Raw genomic sequence first — 20,176 nt, 5'->3', positions numbered from 1 at the left:
TATCTTCCACTTTGGGAAGTTGAAGTCTATAGAATGTGCTGGAGCTTTATGAAGAGAGATGTATTTCTAAATTCTGAACATCCACTATTCAGCCTCAGCTCAGAACCTGCAAAAATGAACTATCATCCTTGAAGTGGCACCCCTCCTTTCCTAACTTGGCAGAGACTCGAGTGGCCATGACCCAAATCAAGCCCAGCATTCTGATTTGGATGGGGACCCCAGCCTCCCTGAGAGCTATCTGGAGGGAAAGCAGCTAAGCCGTGGATTGGAGGAGCTGGGAAGAGGAAGGTGGGGGGCCACAGGGGAGCCAGGGAAACAGAAAGGTGAGAGTACCAGGGGGAACCAGGCAATGTCACGGCCCCCCGTGCTGGGTGTGTACGCACAATGACACAGACAAGCCTGCCACCTCCACTAACTCCAAGGGCCTCTCCATTTGGCTAGTGGCTCCTCTGTCCTCGTTGTCCCAGCTTGCTGCTCTTAAAGAACCTGCTTTTGTTTCATTTAGGACCAGAGTCCTTCCTTTTTTCATTTCAATAAGCATTAATTGATCACAGCTTATGTGTATGGATACACTCAGGATCAACAATTCCCCCAAACCCTCTTACACATACACACACACACACACACACACACACACACACACACACACACACATGCTCCTCACCATTGAGCAGCCTGCCTATTTTGGGAGCTAGATATGTAAACAATCGGCCCTTAGAAGGCAGAATGGACTAAGCACTGAGTGTAGACCACCATATGAGCCCGTTTGCTTGAGACAGTCTCAGTTGAAGTTTCTGTGTAATTATTAATCGTGCTCTCCTTCATTCTCAAAATCGCCCCAGTTTGGGTGATAAATTATGTGTGGTCATCCTAACAATACTCCATGGCTGTGCAGAGGCATGAACAGTATGTATAGGAATTCGGGAGACATCACAGAGTAAATAATATATAAGCTGAGTCCTTGAAGAATGAGCCACGGTCAGCTCCTAGAGCAGGGAAATGGAGCATCCCAGTCTTGGAGAGCAGAACCAGCAAGGGTGTGGAGGCATCTCTAAGTAGAGTCTGCATAGGAAAGGATGAGCAGTTTACCTATAACCTACCCAGGGTCAGCGAACTTTTCATGGAAGGTTTCAGCCAGTAAATATTCCAGGTGTCATGTTGTCACTACTCAACCCTCCCAGTGTTGAGGAAAGCAGCCATGGATCATGGTGAATGAACAGGTGTGGCTGTGTTCCAATAAAACTTTATTTGCAAAAACAGGCAGCTTCAGGATTTGGTATGGGTGTAGTTTGCCATCCCCCGACTTGAAGGAAAGATGTAAGAGATAAGCCAGGGAATTCAGGTAGAAGCCATATGACAAAAGGTCTCGACTACTTGACCTTTTTTTTTTTTTTTTTTTAATAATAAGGTTTTGAGCATAGGAATGGATCATCTAAAGGCCCTGGGGTTTACTGTCAGGGTTTGGAGGGCACTGCAGGAAAGCAAGGAGCAACAGTGAGGAAAGCAGACTGGCTCGGGTCTGGGCATCTCCCTTGGGATCAGATCTGTGTGCACTGGAGAACACTGGCCCCATCCTACAGAGTCTTCCTTTCTGTTTAATCGTTCCCTCCCATTCCCTGCCCTCAGGGGGTTTCACACTCTGTAGGGCAGACACAGGGACAAGATGCTACCCCATCCTTTCCCTTGGAGTGAAAGCAAACAGTGACCACTTTCCCCCTCCCCCACGTTCCCCTCCCCTTCCCCTCCCCTCCCAGACCGGGGCTGGGCTGCGGAATGTGGCAAGGGGAGCTCTGCTCCCAGAATTCCCCATGGACTCTGGTGCCTTCACAGTTTAATTATCGCAGTGGACCCTTGGGTGTAGAGCTGGAAGGGGGAACACTTGGCCACCTGCCATCAGCGGTGTGCCCCCAAGCCCTCCAGAGTGCAAGGCTCACCTTTCCCATGAATATCCCAATAGAACTTTCAGATTCCCTCCCACACTGTGGGAAATCCAGCTTCCTCAGGGTCCAAGAAAGGAAGGGTGTTTGGATTCTCCTGGTCGTATCTTGCTTCAAGGTTCCACTCCAGGAATTATGTCTTGCTCCCCTTTCTTTCTCTGTCTGGCTTGTGAGGCCCCTGTTGCTCTGCGTGCAAATTCATGGGCATGGCCCCTTCTCTTTCTTCCTGTCTCATGTGTGCATCCTTTACTAAAGATGCAGGAGCTAAGCCTCCCAGGACTCACTCACTCCAGGCATAAAATTCAAGTGGGCACCAAGAACTCAATAATCAGGACAAATACTTTTTTCATGAAAAAAAAAAAATTTTTAATCAACATCAGTGACAAAAATACATGATAAACAGAACAGAAAACTTTTAAAGGATGACAGGATCAGTGTTACCAATCCTTCCCTTTGCCTCGTATTCCAGTATGGCTAGGCAGCACACTTTTATTGATCCAGTTTTTATCTCCATTACTGAGTTTTTGACACCCTTTGGCCTTACTCACCCAGCCCTGGTCTCCTCCAGAAGTTGATGCCGGAGGTGGGCTATGGCACAGAGCAAGAGTGAGTTAAGCTTCACAGAGGAGGTAACGTCTTCAAATCCCTCTCCTATCTGCATTGAAGGAATTTCTCACTGTCCATTTTCTCCTGCACAGCTTGGCCTGCCACTCTTTTGATGGGACCTGTTCTCCCAACCAACACCTTCTTTCTCCTCTCTTCTGCTGAGTTTTACAGTTTTCCATCTTTGATGCCCTGGCTTTGTTTCCCCAGGAAGTTGGTGGGGAACTTTAAATTCCTAGTACCTTAGTTCCTAATACCCTTCCTTTTACCCTTTCTGCTTTGCCCTTATTATCTGACACTGTATATTTTATTTATATACCTTGTTATCATCTGTCCACTGCTCCCATCTCCACAGGCCTCCAACCAGGACGCAAGCCCCATGAATGCTGAGATTTTTTTCTTTTTTGGCTAACAGTTGTGAACAGTTCCTAGCACAGAGTGGGCACTCAGTAAACATTTGTTGAATGAGTGAATAACAATTGAGTTCCCTTTTCTTTGATCTTTCCCCTCACAGCAGACTAGGCCCTCTTTAGTAGTCAAAGGATGGTTAAATCTTTTTCCTAAGTGAAAGAACATCTGCCCTGGGCCTCCATCCTAAGCCATGCAAAAAGAGAGCAGGAGCTTTAAAATCATAGTTATTATTTAACAAGTCCAAGGTAGGCAATAGAAAAACTACTTTCCAGAGCAAACTCCAGGGTTTTCAAGGTATATCGTGCATTTTTCCCTCTTTAAATGGGGAGTGACGTTCAAGAGAAGATTTGAGTTCCGTGTAAGTTGAGTCCACATTGATTCTCTTTGCAACCTTGGCCAAGACACTTTAAGTCTTAGTTTTGATTATTGTATCTATAAAATGAGTGTATTGATTTCAGCACTGCCAATGTCACAAAGTCACTGTGAGCTCAAGCAAGAAGCTGATGGATGTGGCTGGATATGCTTTGGGATGTATAAATCACCGTGCAGATACAGAGGTGTATGAAATCTTGCTAACACTTGCCTAGGGGGCAAGGGGACTTCTGATGAGACCCTAGCAGAAGCAATAATCTGGTCCTAACCTTCTCATTTTACACACAGAGAAACTGAGGGCCAGGCCATGATGTGCCTAGGGTCAAATCCAGAGCTAATACAGGAGAATTATGGATAGAAGCCAGGTGTCCTGCCACCAGGTGCAATTTCTGGCCTCTTTGAGCATCTCGGTTGCTAATTCCACCAGAACAGGGATCTTAGGCTCAGCTCTGAGCCTAAGTCCAAATCACCATGGCTGGAGAATCCCTGACTTTCAGAATCCCAGTCCTTCCCAAACAGCCTAGGGAGGGAGGCATTTTAAATAAAATCCTTTTACCATTCCTTCCATTTCTGAGATTCATTTCTGAGTGGCATCTGAATGAGAATTTTACAGACATTTCACTTCTCATCCTTGTTATCATTCCTTTGCTGTTCTCCAGGAGCAGGTTATGACTGAAACCTCTGTGAGGCCCAAAGTGTAAATCTTCCGGAGTGGGAACTTATGTCCTGGGTGGCACGTCATCAGGCTGGCAGCTTCTCCATATGCAGTGTGATCACTGCAGGAGGCAACAGGGCCCTGAAAAGGGCAGAGAGTCACAGAGAGATTCGTTTTTTTTAGTGTCATGCTTCCTGTGTGTTCCTTAATAACTGAAATTTACACTTGTGGGGGAAAATTCCAATTCCCCTGGAAGGCCTGGAAGGAAAAGTCAGAGGCATCAGACTAACTTGCAAGTGGGTGTGTCCCCAGGGCTCTATTGATCTGACTGGGAATCTTTTTACTTCTTACAGAGTGTGTGGCTGTGACCATGACTGTGAACTAGAGTTTTGTGCCTTTGTGGGTCTGTGACTACGTCTCTGGGATATTGTGTGTGTGTGTGTGTGTGTGTGTGTGTGTGTGTGTGGTCATCACTCCTGTCTTTGTTACCATGTGCAGTTCAACATGTGTTTCTTTAACAAAAAATTATTTCTCATTTCCTGCATAAATTACTCCATGTAAAAGGCCAACCAGAGCTCAATTCCTAGCATCCTTTTTCAATAAAGCAATATTATCACAACCTAGTCCCAAAACTAGTCCCAGGAGACGCTTTTCTTAGATTCTTTGTCGAACAAAATGTCAGCAACTCCCCAAATGATGAGAAGAAGAATTCTTGTTTATCTCCCAAGTGAGGCAGACCTGAAGCAGCTCAGCCTCTTTGCATCCTTTCCCTGGCGAGGTAGGCAGCAGGCAGGTGGGCGGGTGGGCAGGGGTGCTGAGGAGGCCACCGTGAAACCCTTGGACTCTGCTCTTTCATTTTGCTCTTTCCCCAGCTTTGTGACTTTGGGCAACTCACAAAGTCACTTTTTAACCTCAGTTTCCTCTTTTAAAAACAGGACTAGGTGCACCTGGGTGGCTGATTGGGTAAGCATCTGACTCTTGGTTTTAGCTCAGGTCATGGGCCGAACTCATGGTTTGTGAGTTCAAACCCCACATCAGGCTCTATGCTGACAGCACAGAGCCTGCTTGGGATTCTCTCTCTCTCCCTCTTTCTCTATCCCTCCCCTGCTCTCTCTCTCTCTCTCTCAAAATAAATAAATAAATAAACTTAAAAATATTTTTTAATTAAAAAATACAGGACTAATAACACATACTTTATAGGGCTATTACAAGAATTAAATTATAAATTGAGGGTGCCTGGGTGGCTCAGTCTGACATCTGCTTAGGTCATGATCTTGCGGTCAGTGGGTTTGAGCCCCCCACATTAGGCTCTGTGCTGACAGCTCGGAGCCTGGAGCCTGCTTCGAGTTCTGTGTCTCCCTCACTCTCTTTCTGCCCCTCCCCCACTCACACTCTGTCTCTCTCTCTCAAATATAAATAAACATTAAAAAAAATTTTAATTATAAGTTGGATAACACAGCCCTTTGTAAAGGGCATTAGCATGTTGTGCGTACATGTCCTCTGCCGAATGTATACATTATTTGCTCCTTTATTCAACAAATATTTATTGAACACCCAATATGTCCAAAATACATATTAGGCTCTGCAATAATATATAGGCTTGAGATTCAGTTTACGATCTAGTGGAGTAGACAAAGTGGCAAATAGGCTATCACAATTTGGTAGGGTAAGTGCTAAGAGAATAGCACATAGGATATTCTTTTTTTTTTTTTAATGTTTATTTTTGAGAGAAAGAGTGTGACTGGGGGCGGGGCAGAGAGAAAAGGAGACACAGAATCTGAAGCAAGCTGCGGGCTCTGAGCTGTCAGCACAGGGCCCGATGCAGGGCTTGAACCCGTGAACTGTGAGATCATGACCTGAGCTGAAGTCCAGCACTTAACTGATTGAGCCACCCAGGCGCCCCAGCATGTGGGAATGGCAAGGGAGTAGTCAGGGAAGGGGCTGAGTGAGCCCAGCTGAGCAGAAAGGGAGGGTGGAGACAGGCAGGGCTTTGCAGAGATCTTGAAAGGGCTTTCGATGGGGCTGAAAGTTTCTCCAAGAAAGGAAATCCTGCTGGAAAAGTTAAGTAACTTCTCTAAAGTCAGGCTGGTCATAGTTGCCTTAACAGGGACATTTGCTCTCCATGATGGATTCCCAGTCACCAATCTCTAATTTGTGTCTGGTCCAGTTTTTCCCAAGTTTCTTGACTGCCTTTGGCATTCCTGTTCATCCATTCATTACCTCATTTAATAAATATACATTGAGGGGCGCCTGGGTGGCTCAGTCAGTTGAGCATCCAACTTCGGCTCAGGTCATGATCTCATGGTCCATGAGTTCAGGCCTCGCGTTGGGCTCTGTGCTGACAGCTCAGAGCCTGGAGCCTGCTTTGGATTCTGTGTCTCCCTCTCTCTCTGCCCTCTCCCCCCACTCATGCTCTATCTTTCTCTCTCAAAAATAAATAAACATTAAAAAAATTTTTTTTAAATAAATACACATTGAGCCTGAAACTAGGCCTGAGCTAGAAGCACGAATGTGAGGAACACCTTGCTCAGGAAGCTCAGAGCTTAATGGGAGGGACATCTATAGGGATATGTAACAATAATTTAGTGAGATATAGCCTGGAATTCATGGCCAAGAACTTTGGACTTTATCTTATAAGAAATATGGTCCCAGTTTTTAGGGGAGCAGAAAGGAGGAAATAACTTACCCTATGTGCAATAAGGTGGCATGGAGAGAAAAACAATACAGAGCTGAATCCTGAAGGATGACAAGATCTAAGTGAATTGTCATTACTATCACTGTCATTAATGAAAACAGTTACCATTTGTTAAAGGCTAGTCTGGGTCACTGCTGAGTACTTTATTATCTGCTAAGCACATCCACATAAAATCCTAATAAACAGTTTGTGAGTTAGCTATTATTGTTTGCATTTTACAGAAATAGGAAAACCAAGACTTATAGAAGCCACATAGCTAGAAAGAAAGAGATCTAGGATTTGAATCCAAGTTTGTCTCACTTCACAGCCTTTTCCACTCTGCTGGACTATCTCTCCACATTCATTAATGATATTAGTAAGAGTCATATGAAATAATCCATAGTTTGGTCAAAAGCTCTTCATTCAGAGACACATTGAAATATAGGGAATTATAATGCCTTTGGCAATAAGTAATGATAGTGAAATAGCTAACTTTCAAACAAACTGGTTAAGCATTCATTTGAATTAGTATTTTCCAGGACTAGTCCCTCTTCGTGTGACTGGAATGATACTTTCAATGATCTACAAGGACAAGGTACTAACCTACGTATATATGGAGAGTATAAAAGAAATAAAAGACACATATCTTGTCTTCAAAGACATATGGTGCCATTGAGGATATCAGATTAACACAGAAAGCAGAAGTTGACAAAATAGATTAAGATTGAGGGTCAATCACAGGCTGGAGGTACAAGAGGTTGACTTCATGCAGTTGCAGAAGGTCAGAGAAAGGCAAGACTTGAGACTGTCTTTGAGGAAAGAGGACCTGAGTAAGTGCAGGACTTGATGGACCTGGACAGCCAAGAGAGAAGGGGAGCACAAGGCCTTCTAGAAGGGCATGGTGGCCTAGTGAGGGGGCACAGGACTCAGACATGGCATGTGCTAGGTTGTGAGACAGTGGCAGCCTAGCCTGGCTGGGGAAAGGTTTGGGTTGAAAGGACCAGGGGATTAGGTAAAGAGGTACGTTTGGGCTGATTATGGAGGATAACGATAGAAGCTAAGAAATTTGGATTTTGTCTTCTTAGGCCCTGGCAAGCCATTGTAGACAGGGCCTAAGGACAGGGGACAATCGGTGTAAACAAGTCTATGAATTATCTTAGCTTCCAAGGAGGCCCTGTCTTCTTAGAGGATTGGAATCTGGTCTCTTTGAGATCAGCCTTGTTGCTCTGGTGATACGTGAGGCTAGGACAGTTGAGTTTAACAACTGACCAAGAGCAGTCAGAGAATGAGATCACACTGTCAGCCAGGTCCAGCCTCTTGTGTACCGACAATGATGAAAACTGATGATGATGACGGTGATGGTGATAGGGATGGTGATGATGATGGGGATGATGATGATGGTGGTGATGATGATGATGATGATGGGGATGATGGGGATGATGACGATGATGGGGATGATGATGATGGTGGTGATGATGATGATGGGGATGATGGGGATGATGGAACAGAATTCAAAGCGTGAAGGGTTTTGGCCAATGTCACCTAGCAAAGCCATGGCCTGGCTGGATCGAGCTGTCATGCATCCTTAGCTTGCTCGGCTCAGCAAGGAGGTGAGAGCAGCCTTAGACTGTCACAAATGTCCATTATTGGAGAGGTGCCCGAGGGTCCCTCCACCACTGCACTTACACCAGAATTGGTACTGGGGTGGGCTCCAGAGTGAGAACAGGCTCTTTCAAGCCTCTTAGGCCAAAGGAGACAATGACTCTGGTGTTGTTTGCTCCTGGGATAGATACAGCATGGGGCAGCTTTCCAAAGTGGCCTTTGGTTTGGGCTTCTGGCCAGAGATTTCAGAGGCCCAGTTCACTACTGTCCTATTCATCTACAAAAAGTACAAGTTGGCAAAACAGGCAAAGGTGTTTCCTGGGGAAGCCTGCCCGTCTTTGTCAGAGGGCACCCTGGTTTAAAACTTGGACAGGCAGGGAGAGGCCTGACCAGGGCTAAAGAACTAGGGGTGGGAGCCACCCCATTCCCTGGAGATCTCGTAGAGACAGAAGGGACTCCATCTTTAAGATGAAGCTCCTGCTTCCTTCTTTGTCCCTGAAACATCTGGGCCATCAGGTCACACAGGGCCCATGTCTTCCCATCCATCTCTCTCTGTCTCTCTCTGTCTCTCTCTCTCTCTCTCTCTCACTGTCTGCCTCCCTGCCTGTCAGGCTGCCTGATAATTAAGCCCATGTCCAGCCTCAGGATCAGGGCAGTAGTGTCACAGGCTGCATGCTGGCCTCTAGAGGAAAAGGATTTTGTATGGCAACAAGAGGGAGGGTGGTGTATCCTCTCTGGCCAAGATCTAACAAGGCACATTCTGGCCCCTCCTTCAGGCGAGGCAGCCTTGAGTGAGGAGGGGCAGCATGGCTCACAGAGCTGCCCCAGGATAAGAGGGGTGGCCACGACCCACGAGCAGGCTCCTCCCCATGCCCCACAACCCCAGACTGTCTCTCATTCTCCTCAGTGCTTTCTGTCATGTGAGTTGCCCTCCTTATGCTCAGAGGGATCACTGGCAGTGACAGAACAGAGATTACAAGCTATATTTCTGCCTTGAAGCTTTCTCCAGGCTGTTGGGAACTGGGTGGTTGTCAGTTCCAGGAAAGGAGAAATCTATGTATGTTGTAGCCCTGAAGTGGTGCCCTGCGTGGGGGCAGGCTGGTGTCACTCAGAGCGTCCTCCCTCTCTCAAATGTGTATTTTATTAGTGCCTGAGTGGGGCCAGGGATGGCCAGCTTCCCTTCCCTAACATTGGTGTGATTCCTGTCTGGGGGGCTCTGGATCCTCAGTGCCACCTTAGGGGTGGCGGTTGGGGGCAGAGGTAGAGCTAGAGCAGAAAGACAGACAAAAAAGCATGTGGCTACACCAGGACATCAGGAAGGAGCTCTCTCCTTAGTGCCAGAAGGGACACAATTAAAGCAGAGGCTGAAGGACCAGGCAGGCGGGCCTTCCAACCTTCCATGCCCTGACCCAGACCCTCTCCCCCCACCCCTGCCACTGTGGGCTTTGGCAGAGGAGAGGGTGGTGAGGCCAAGAACCAGAAGCAGCAGCATCCATACATTACAGGGTACAATTATTTCCTTATCATCAAGACTCTGAACACCTCTAAGACAGAGTCGTGCGTGTGTGTGTGTGTGTGTGTGTGTATGTGTGTGTGTGTGTGATCTTTGTATGCCCAGGCTCTGCTATGTTGAAGGTCCACAATACATAGAGGCTAAATCTGCACTGCCCAGAAGAGGGGAGGAAGGAAGAATAAAAAGCTACCCAAGAGCAGAGGTTTCATCAGCCGAGTAGGCTCCAGACACCTGGGAAATGAGGCAGGGGAGGCAGACATCCTCAGAGCTCCCAGGAGGGCCCACCCCACAACTCAGGGCACAGCCACCTGCTTTCTTGCGGGAGCCCAACATTTACTCGGCTCTTCTTAATGCGGCCCCTCCCTTTGGATTGGTAAGAAATACGAGAGCAAAGAGAAGTGGGGTAGGTTGGAAGAGCAAACTGTCTAGAGTCAGAAGACGTGCCACTTGCTGGTTGTGGTTTCAGGCAAGCCCTGGTGCCCGACTTTCCTCAGCCTCATTATCCACATCTGTAAAATGGGACAACCAGCTGGCAAAGAAAAAGGCGTCTCTCGTACACCACAGACAGGATGTAAATTGGTGTGACCTTCCTGTGAGTCATTGTAAAAGTTTTTAAAAACGAACATCCCTTTGGATTTGGCAGCTCCCACATCTAGAAACTTATCCTAAGACAATGAGCACGTCTGGAGCAAAATTCAGTGATGAGAATGGGCATAACTGATAACAGCAAAAACTAGAAATAATCTGAACAAGTGGTAGAAATTTGGCTGAATAATTATAGTGTGTCCATAAATGGAATGCCATTTAGCCACAGGATTACAGTGTATATTTTCCTTATATGCAAAGATATTTATGCTATGTCGCTAAATTTAAAAGGCTGATTACAGAACAGTCTATATAGGATGACACTGTTTTTAGGAAAGAAGAGTTTTATTCTACATATTAACTATGGTTATCTTTGCATTGTGGGATTACAACTAACTTAAATTTTCTCTGTCTTACTTAACTGTTTTGTACTAATCAGCATCTATTGTTTTGTAAAAATAATGAAAATTAAGTTGCATTAAAATATTGACCTTTACAGGTTGTTTTAAGAGTTAGGGGGCACCTGGGTGACTCAGTTGATTAAGCGTCTGACTTCAGCTCAGGTCACGATCTCGTGGTTCGTGAGTTCGAGCCCTGCATCTGTGCTCACAGCTCGGAGCCTGGAGCCTGCTTTGAATTCTGTGTCTACCTCTCTCTCTCTGCCCCTCCCCCACTTACGCGTTGTCTCTCTCTGTCTCTGAAAAATGAATAAACCTTAAAAAAAATTTTTTTAAAAGAATTAAAGAAGATATTACATACAAAAGTTGTTTGTAAACTGAAAAGTTACAGATATAAGACAGGGTCTCTGCCCATGAGGAACTTCCAGTTTGGAAAGACATGACAGATACATAAGATAACTATAGCATGAGACAGAATGTGGCAAGAGCTGTCAGAGAACGATAAACAGCATGTTACTTGGAAACACGGAGGAGGGAAAATTACTTATGGTTCTAGAGGAGAGCGCCAGAATGTTTGAGTTGAATATTGAAGAACGGTTAAGGTTCTGTCAGGTAGAAATATAGAACTGGGGCAGCAAGCAAAGCAGGAAACTGTGGTACAGATTTGGAGAATGGAAAAAGTTTGTGTTTGGATGGAGGGTAGAGACCCTGTGGGTGGCAGAGAAAAGGAGAGTCTAGAAGGGTATTACAGGGCCAGGCTGCAGACACCTTGAAGGCTGCACTTGGTAAAATGCCATCGGTGAACCTTTGTTGGTGCCTTCTATGAATAGGGAGCCACTGAAAGTTCTGGGAGAGGAGCTGACACCGGCATAAACCCATCAGGGGTAGTGAGGTTCTATCTTCTCTGGGGCCTGGGATGGATGCAGAATAAGGGCGTCTGCCTAGGAAGCTCAGTCTGGAGGCAGCTGATGAGCTGGAGGGGCAAACTGTGGGGACAAGGAGGGGCTTGGCCACCATGGTTCTGTGACGGGGCATGAAAGGGAGGGAGGACCATCTTCTGCCCTGACTGGAAAGGGATGGGAAGTGGTAGAAGAATGAAATGAGAGGGTGATCTTGGAAGGAACTAGGACACCTCTCCCAGCGTGGCTGCCTGGGGGGGGGCAGAGAACTGGGAGCCATTCACAGAATTCACGCAAGGCCCCAGGGAGGAGGAACAGGCTCGGGGCATGAGGAGTGTGACAAGAGCAATCTGGTGCTCAAGATGTGTTCCCCTCAGTTGGTCCTGATCCCTTGGGCCTCTCTGTGTGGTATCCCAGGGGCTGGCAGTGGCCAGGGGGGGCCTGGCCCCCTGCTGCTTTGAATGTGTCTCTACTCCTCAGCTCCTGGGAGGCATCTGAGGGGTGGGGAGGGGGGTTGTTTCAACCCAGTGAGTTTTTGTTAATGGAAATTCATTAAGCAACCCACCTATCTTGGAAGCTTCTCTCAGCCCATCCCACCCTCCTAGCATGCCCCAGCTCACTCTTTCCTGCAGGTGGGAATTCATACCCCCTCAGGACCCCGGATACTCTGTCTCTCTGTCTCTGCCACTCTCACCCCCAGGGAGGCGCATGCGCGTGTGCGTGTGCGTGTGCGTGCACACACACACACACACACACACACACACACACACACACACACACACCCCTGAAGGGAGGCGGGAAAGTCTTGTTCAGGCAAATGTCTAAATTTCCATTTCCCCACTGCAACTCCCAGCCCGGGCCACTGTTTAGCTCCTCCTGTTGTCATGTCACTAGTTAATTACATGCTTTACTGAGGTGCAAATGTGTTTTTACAAGGAGACCAAGATGGTGTTAACTAGAAAGGAACTGTGAATGTTAAAAGATGCATTTACCTCTGGTTGTAGGGCCGGGGCTCTCGGCTGTATGCCCCCTGGTGCTGCCCTAAAAATGCAGCCCAGGCATGGAGCAGCTCTCTTCCACCCTCCATCCCGTGACCCTGCCATCCTAGCCCTAAGCGCAGCCTCCTTGGGGTCAAATTAGCACCTGGATTCATAAGAAGAAAATTAACATAAGTGTCCGGGAAGTGTCAGGTCAGCCCTGAGAACAGTACAGACCACCAACCTCAGTTTCTGAACATCTAAGTTCATTTCAAATATTGAGAACCAAAATGATTCACTTCGATCTAAAAATAGATCAGTAATTGGTACAGCCAAAGCCACCTGTAGGCCAAGGCTGCCTTCACTGCCAGGCTCTGCTCAGGGTCCACTGCCCTCCTGACTCTTCATCCCTTCTGCCCACAGACCTCCTCCCCACCCCCAGTAGTGTCTCCCCAAACCCCAGCCAAAGTCTGCCGATGGAAAAGGATCTGAGACTCAGATGCACATCTAGAAAGGTTGTGACTACTACCCTTCCTTTGAGTTCCCTACAGTTTAGAACAGGAAGCCAGCTCTGCCCTGCCCAGGGCCCAGAGTCACTCAGAGACCTGCCCACACACTGGGAGAGAGAGGACCGAACATACAACCGATATCAGGAGACCAGAAGGTTGACAACAGGGCACTTGGAACCGTGACAAGGATTTGGGCTCTAAAATGGCTCAGTGGGCCCGAACAGCCACACTGAAGAGAGAGACTGGCCTGGCACATATGGCAGGGAGGTCTGTAGAGCAAATGGAATGCTCTCTCACAACCAGAGTGGGCACCCCCTTGTCCTCTGACCCCCCCCCCCCCCGGGCCTCTAACCCCTTCTGAGAGCTGCTCTACCCTTTTTTACAGGTGCTCTGGCACCAGGTGACAGGAAGAATTTCTGGCCCAGCTGGGAGTGAGAAGAGGGAGTGAGTCTCCTGAGGGCCATCCTCGAGTCCGCCAGGATCACCCGAACAGTAAGAAATGCTTCTCCATCCTTAAGCACATATTTAAACCCTCCAGGCAGATGATCTTTTCTTCTGAAAGCCTTGAGAAGCAGCCCATCACATTAGCCGGCACTTAGCATATACGACCTAGGAACACACACCTCGTATCATTTTGCTTCACATCTTTCCCCCTTAGGTCCTTGAGGACAGGGCCAGGGTTGTGCCTTATCCCTACGTACCTCTCTTTCTTCTGTGCAGTCTGGGAACAATAAAGTGATGTCGATGCAGATGGACAGGCTGTTGCTTACATCCACAGTGATGATAACATTGTACAACCTTCTGGAGCAAGCGTTATCACCTATGAACCGCCTACGGGTGTTTGTTAAAAAGCACAACCTGGACCTTGCACCAGAGAGTCTGATTTCTAAGCCGAGGTTAAGACCGAAGCTGCACCCCAAGTGTTTTTGATGAGCACAGAGGAAACTGCGTTCCAGGTGTTTCTGATGAACTCTTCGAAATGGTTCTTTAGAATGTATAAGGCATTTTGAATGGAGAATCTCATTTAATCTTCTTATCAGATAGGGGTTTTTTTAATCCCCTTAAGTAACTTCATGATCTCAAAGACATAAGTATAGGCAGGGATTTAGGAATCCGGTTATCCAGAACAACCCTTTTTTCTTTCCAGTAAGCCATGATAAGGGCTGGATCTGTTATGGTGAGGTTGGGCCCCCAACTCCAAAGGACACTGCCCAGGACTTTGGAAGTTTCTCTGCTGTTCTAGAGCTGCCATGACCTTACAGTTCATCGGCCTTCATTTTGGGGGGCAGTCATCATTGCCCGATTCCTCACAAAAGCTGGTTTCCTTGGAGAGAGGGAAAGGGAGACAGTTAACCAGAAAGGTGAATGTTCCCAGGGCCAGCTCCCCAATTTAGCAAGGCCAGAGATATTCCAGAGGACCACACGGGCAAGAACTGGCTCACAGTGCTTGTCCCAGTTCCTACGCCTTCTAGCCATGTGGGGAGCTCTGTGTATCAAGCAGTGGGGAGCACGCTGAAGCATGCTGTGGCTCCTAGAGGTAAACGCCAGAGAAAAAGACATATCTAGGGTGATCAAGGCTTCACCCTTGAGCAAAGGGATTTGGCAGTGTCCATTTCAGGGACAAGTTGACAATCTTTTCAACAGCCTTCAACGAGCCTGTGTGCAGGGCCATGTCAAAGGGAGATCACTGCAGACAGTAGTTGTGGTGAGGTCTTAAAGAAGGTGGAGAGAGAGAGAGAGAGAGAGAGAGAGAGAGAGAGAGAGAGAGAGAGAAAAGAAAGAAAGAAAGAGAAAGAAAAAGAAAGAAAGAAAGAAAGAAAGAGATAGAAAGAAAGAAAAAGAGAAAGAGGGAGGAAGGAAGGAAGGAAGGAAGGAAGGAAGGAAGGAAGGAGGAAAGGGAAGGGAAGGGAAGGGAAGGGAAGGGAAGGGAAGGGAAGGGAAGGGAAGGGAAGGGAAGGGAAGGAAAGGAAAGGAAAGGAAAGGAAAGGAAAAGAAAAGGGGACAGGGTTAGAGACTCCTGGTGAACCTGTGTGCACAGGTGTTGTGGCCAAGTCCGGGAGACTTTCTCTGGGACTGGCAATCATGCTGAGGTTCTTGCTGAACTACTTGATAGAGTCCTATTTCTCTCCACTCCAAGGCTGCAGATACTAGAGTCCAAACAGAACACAGCATGCCTGGGAGAATGGAGGTGCCCCAACCCTCCTCACCTCCTTACATGCTAGAATAAAGGGAAGAATGGAAATGGCTTGATGGACTGGTAACGATCGCTACCGATTGTGTCTTATAGAATGGAAAGTTTCCATGGATGACATAGAGGCAACCTCAAATATCCTGACCTCCCCTCACTCTCCTTACACACACACACACACACACACACACACACACACACACACACACTGACCACCAAACTATCTTGCTGAATGTCAGACAAGTCTGTTCCAGGGGCTAAATACAGTTGACACCGTTGCTTGGATTGGTGCAGTCGGCAAGGACAATTTTTGCAGCTAATGCTGGCAGTGTGGCAATCAGAGGAGCCGCCAGCTGTCTCACTTAAATTCTTAGCTCTCTCGTTCTCTTTTTTTAAAATCGTTTTGCTTACATAATCCACCCCCTTTTTATTTTCTAATTCTCTCCTTGCAAAGCTGGCACCAGAGGGGAAGGGCTGGGGCGGAGGGGTAGCAATTACACATCAGTTTGGGGAGCATTTACATTTTGCAATTACAATTTAAAAATAAGCCTCGTTAATGATCTCCACGTGTCACCGACAAACCCTAACTGACATACTCTCCTGGGCTTGCCTGCCTCCCCCTGAAGGCAGAGATACCCAGGGAGACACAGAGGGAGGCCGGGGGCAGCATGTGAGGGGCCACAAGAGCAGTTAGTGTGCCCTTGAGATTGGTGGAGGACAGGTGTGGAGCTGAGCACCTAGAAACCAGGAATTCGGCTGAGCTCCAGCTGCTCTCCTCTTCCCTGTGCCCATGCTTCATCCTCAGCCCCTCTCCTTCCAGACTCTGGAACAGCAGGACTCTATGTCCTCAGGAGGCAATGTCAGTCCTCAGAGCCTCCACTGCTGATACTCTCCCAGGTGGGAATTTTCACTGTGCTGTTGGGCAAATGTAAATCCTGGTCCCCAGGAGCCAGCCAGTGTGCCTGGGTATTCGTGGACTGAGTAGAGGGACTGATCACACACGCGGGGCTCAGGAAGAGAACAGGATTAGTTGTTTCGCGGTTCAGGAAGGACATTTCTCCTCTTATAATTGGTTGACATATATTTAATGAAGCCCTCTGATCCCTTGGGCAGGGACTTTGGGGCCAGATGCACCCAGACTCAAATTCTAGCTCTGCTGTTTGTCGGCTGTAAGATTTGGGGCAAGTGAACTGAACTTTTCTGACCATCATTGTTTTTATGCAATTGGGATAATCGTATTTACCTTAGAAGCCTTCTTCGAGGATTAAATGAGATAACGTACTAGAAAGCACCTCACACAGTAGCTGGCGCGTGATAAATACTCCGTAAATGTCAGCTCCTTGCCAAGCCCCTCCTTAGGAGCCCCAACACGCTTCCTCCTGCCTCCATTAATGTTTTGCCTTTCCGGCTACCGTGGACACTAAGGAAGGGTGATCTGGTCTAATTTTGCCAGGTCTCCACCTCCAGATCAAGCCATCTGAATGTTGAGCAGCCCCTGAAGGAGATCCCCCAGCCCCTCACACATCTTCCTGTAGGATTCTCTGCAGAGCCTTGGCCTCAGGCCTCCATTCCAGCCCTTCCACTTCTCACGGGCTGGCTCCCCAATCTGGCTTTCAACAGCCCAAGTTCTCTTTTCTGGACACTACTTCAATGGAGTGACCTTTTATCAGGCCCCACCTACGTCCTTCATCTGTGAAAGGAGGGAGGTGGGCCAGGAGCTGTCTGAGGTACCTTTCAGTCTTGACATCTGTAAGCCTCAGATCCTCCTTCCCCGGCGGCTTCCTCCAGGCCAGTCTTGGGACTGACCACTTACAATCAAAAACTTCCATCTGTTACTTGAAACATACATAAAATAGCTCTTCCCTGTGGCAAAACCAGATATGCATCTTATAAAAACCCGAGACAAGCAAGACTTCCAAAAGCAAGCCCCTTGGCCCGGGGCAGAGAACACAGAAGGGGACTATAGCTTACTGGTTTGGGTGCTTAGGCGAACAGACTTAAATATCATATTTTAAATACTTTTTTTAAACATTTATTTGTTTTTGAGAGACAGAGAAAGACAAAGCATGAGTGGGGAAGGGGCAGAGAGAGAGGGAAACAGACTCTGAAGCAGGCTCCAGGCTCTGAGCTGGCAGCACAGAGCCCGACATGGGGCTCGAACCCACGAACCGCGAGATCATGAACTGAACCGAAGTCAGCACTTAACTAACTGAGCCACCCAGGCGCCCCTTAAATACTTTTTTAAAAAACTTTCCTTGGGGCGCCTGGGTGGCGCAGTCGGTTAAGCGTCCGACTTCAGCCAGGTCACGATCTCGCGGTCCGTGAGTTCGAGCCCCACATCAGGCTCTGGGCTGATGGCTCAGAGCCTGGAGCCTGTTTCCGATTCTGTGTCTCCCTCTCTCTCTGCTCCTCCCCCGTTCATGCTCTGTCTCTCTCTGTCCCAAAAATAAATAAACGTTGAAAAAAAAAATTAAAAAAAAAAAAAAAAAAAACTTTCCTTTTAACCTATGTTACATAATGAACAGCTTTTCAGGTGAAAATAAATAGATTGTCTCCTTATTTTCAACTGCTGAATATAGTATTCTCTTAGATGGATATTTCATTATTTAACTTTAGGTATTGTTAAATTGAAGTAAAGTATGTATGTGAGGAAAAGGCAGGGTAAAAGGCACAAAATAGAATAAAAAGTGACCCTTCTTTCCCCTACCTCTACCCACAAAGTCCAACAATCCAAAGTCAACCACAACAAACAGTCTCTGATTCTAGTTATTTGGTGGCCAATGTTTACTATGTTATATAATATACTTACGTCCCTCTTTCTTCATTTCTGTATTTATCTATTAACTCCCTGCTATGAAAGCCAGGGAAGTTAGCACACATTCTCCCCTTCCAATTTGAATTAGTTTGATAATTTTTATTAAACCATGTTTGACATTATCTATTTTTAATATATAGTATTATATAGAATATGGTGTTGGGCCGCCTGGGTGGCTCAGTCGGTTAGGTGCCCAACTTCAGCTCAGGTCATGATCTCACTGTCTGTGAGTTCGAGCCCCACGTCGGGCTCTGTGCTGACAGTTCAGAGCCTGGAGCCTGCTTCGGATTCTGTGTCTCCCTCTCTCTCTGCCCCTCCCCTACTCACACTCTGTCTCTGTCTCTCTCAAAAAAAATGGATAAACATTAAAAATAGATATTAAAAAAATAACAAAAAGAATATAGTGTGTATATATTACATGTTCTACACTATATAGCACATAGTACTACATATAATTAACTCTATGTTTTATTTATGTAGTGTAATAGCGGTTTTACAGATTTAGAAGATTTATAGTCTATCACTGTAGTTCCCTCTGCATTTCAACTATAGGTTGATTGTAAGATGGAAATATTATCCAACCACAGAATTGAATGGTGTGATTTGACCAGGGAAAAGGAAATGGAACCCTCTACATTACAACTTGGCTGCTGCAGTAGAATCTTCCAAGCCCCCAGGGGTAACCGCCCACCCTTCATTCCCATCCAGCTCTCTTCCCTCCCACTGGGTCACATCAGGTTGCCACCATCTTATGTATACGCTGCCCTCTTCCTCTGATTCCTCTGTTTTACTGGAATACCCCGCTAATTATTTCTGATATTGATGGGTGGGAAATAAACTCTGAGTTCCTTCATGTCCAAAACAGGCTTTATGTTGTCTTCAAACTTGATGCATAATTCGATTGAGCTCAGAATCTCATATCAAAACCTTCTTCTCTCAGGTCTTGAAGACATTGTTCTACCGTCTTCCTATCTCCAATCTTGCAATGAGAACTTATGGAAACATTCAATTTTCTCTTCTTTTGCAAGTTCGAGAATGTCACCACTGTGTGTTTGATTTTGTTTGCACCTTTCTTTTTTTCATTACCCCTACTCAGGCCTTGGGACCACTTTCAACCCGAAATAGTCACCTGTCTTGCTTCAGCTCAGGGATATGTTCATTTCATTATTCCTTTGTTTGTCCTGCTCACTTGTCTGTTTCCTCCTGGAACTTCCACTGCCCAGCACAGAGCCTGGTGCATAGTAGGCGCTCAGTAAATGATTATCGAATTTGTTCCTTGGGACCTGGGTTCTAGTTAGGTCCCTATATTCAACTCACTGCATGGACTTGGACAAGTTTTCTCATTTGAGCAGAGAAGTCAGACCTCATGACTGCTCAAGATGCTTCCACTCTGCCAGTCCTCTGACAGTCCGCCCTGGAGCCCGGAGTCCCTGCTGCTCCTGGGATTGGGGAAAAAACTGAGGAGTGAGAAGGGAGGGGAAGGCAGAGGTTGGGCAGGAGGGCAGCCACAGCGGCCAGCCTCCCACTACCGACATTTCCCCGAGCCTTTCATCTGCTCAGCATCCCCTGCCTGTCCCCCTTGGGGACCTCTCTCCTTGACCTTCCTGATCATTCTCAAATGGGCCTCTTTTCCTCTTCATCTCCCTGCTCCCTACACCTTCTCAGCTCCCCTCCACACACAGGTCCCATTAGCGAAATAATCTCTGACCATGGCAAGTGTCTCATTAAGTGAGATCTTTTTTTTTTTCACTTTTAAGAATTCCCGCACAAAGAGACTTCCCTCCGCAATGCTGCACAGCAGATGCTTTGACCTGAGACAGCCAGGCCCTAAAAAGAGAAGAAAGATTAGAGCGGCCTGCCGATAGCTCAGATATGCCCCAGACTTAGGCTACCTTGTACCCTGGGGGAGGCATCTTGGGTGAGAATTCTCACTTGCCCCTCTTCCCCACCCCAGATACTGCTCTGGGAGCAGACACCTCACATGCAGCTCCCCTGACTGCCTAGACCGACCTGCTCTGGACAGAACCTCTAGATCTAA

General features: G+C 47.1%; 1 protein-coding gene across 7 annotated transcripts in view; it reads left to right on the top strand.

The window, feature by feature from the left end:
• The window catches only part of PKNOX2 (PBX/knotted 1 homeobox 2), a 280,787-nt gene that overhangs the window by 169,350 nt on the left and 91,261 nt on the right, over positions 1-20,176 (top strand). For 5 of the 7 annotated variants that reach the window (XM_086678761.1, XM_086678764.1, XM_086678766.1 and 2 more), the window contains exon 3: positions 13,521-13,627. The exons of the other annotated variants lie outside the window; for them this stretch is intronic. The gene's annotated coding sequence lies outside the window, so the exon portion shown is untranslated. The remainder of the gene's footprint in view (positions 1-13,520; positions 13,628-20,176) is intronic. 7 annotated transcript variants of the gene reach the window in all.

This window comes from Puma concolor, chromosome D1 (genome assembly GCF_028749965.1).
Source record: "Puma concolor isolate L17-30 chromosome D1, mPumCon1.1.hap2, whole genome shotgun sequence".
Lineage (NCBI taxonomy): Eukaryota > Metazoa > Chordata > Mammalia > Carnivora > Felidae > Puma > Puma concolor.
This window is presented reverse-complemented; position numbering and strand designations above follow the sequence as displayed.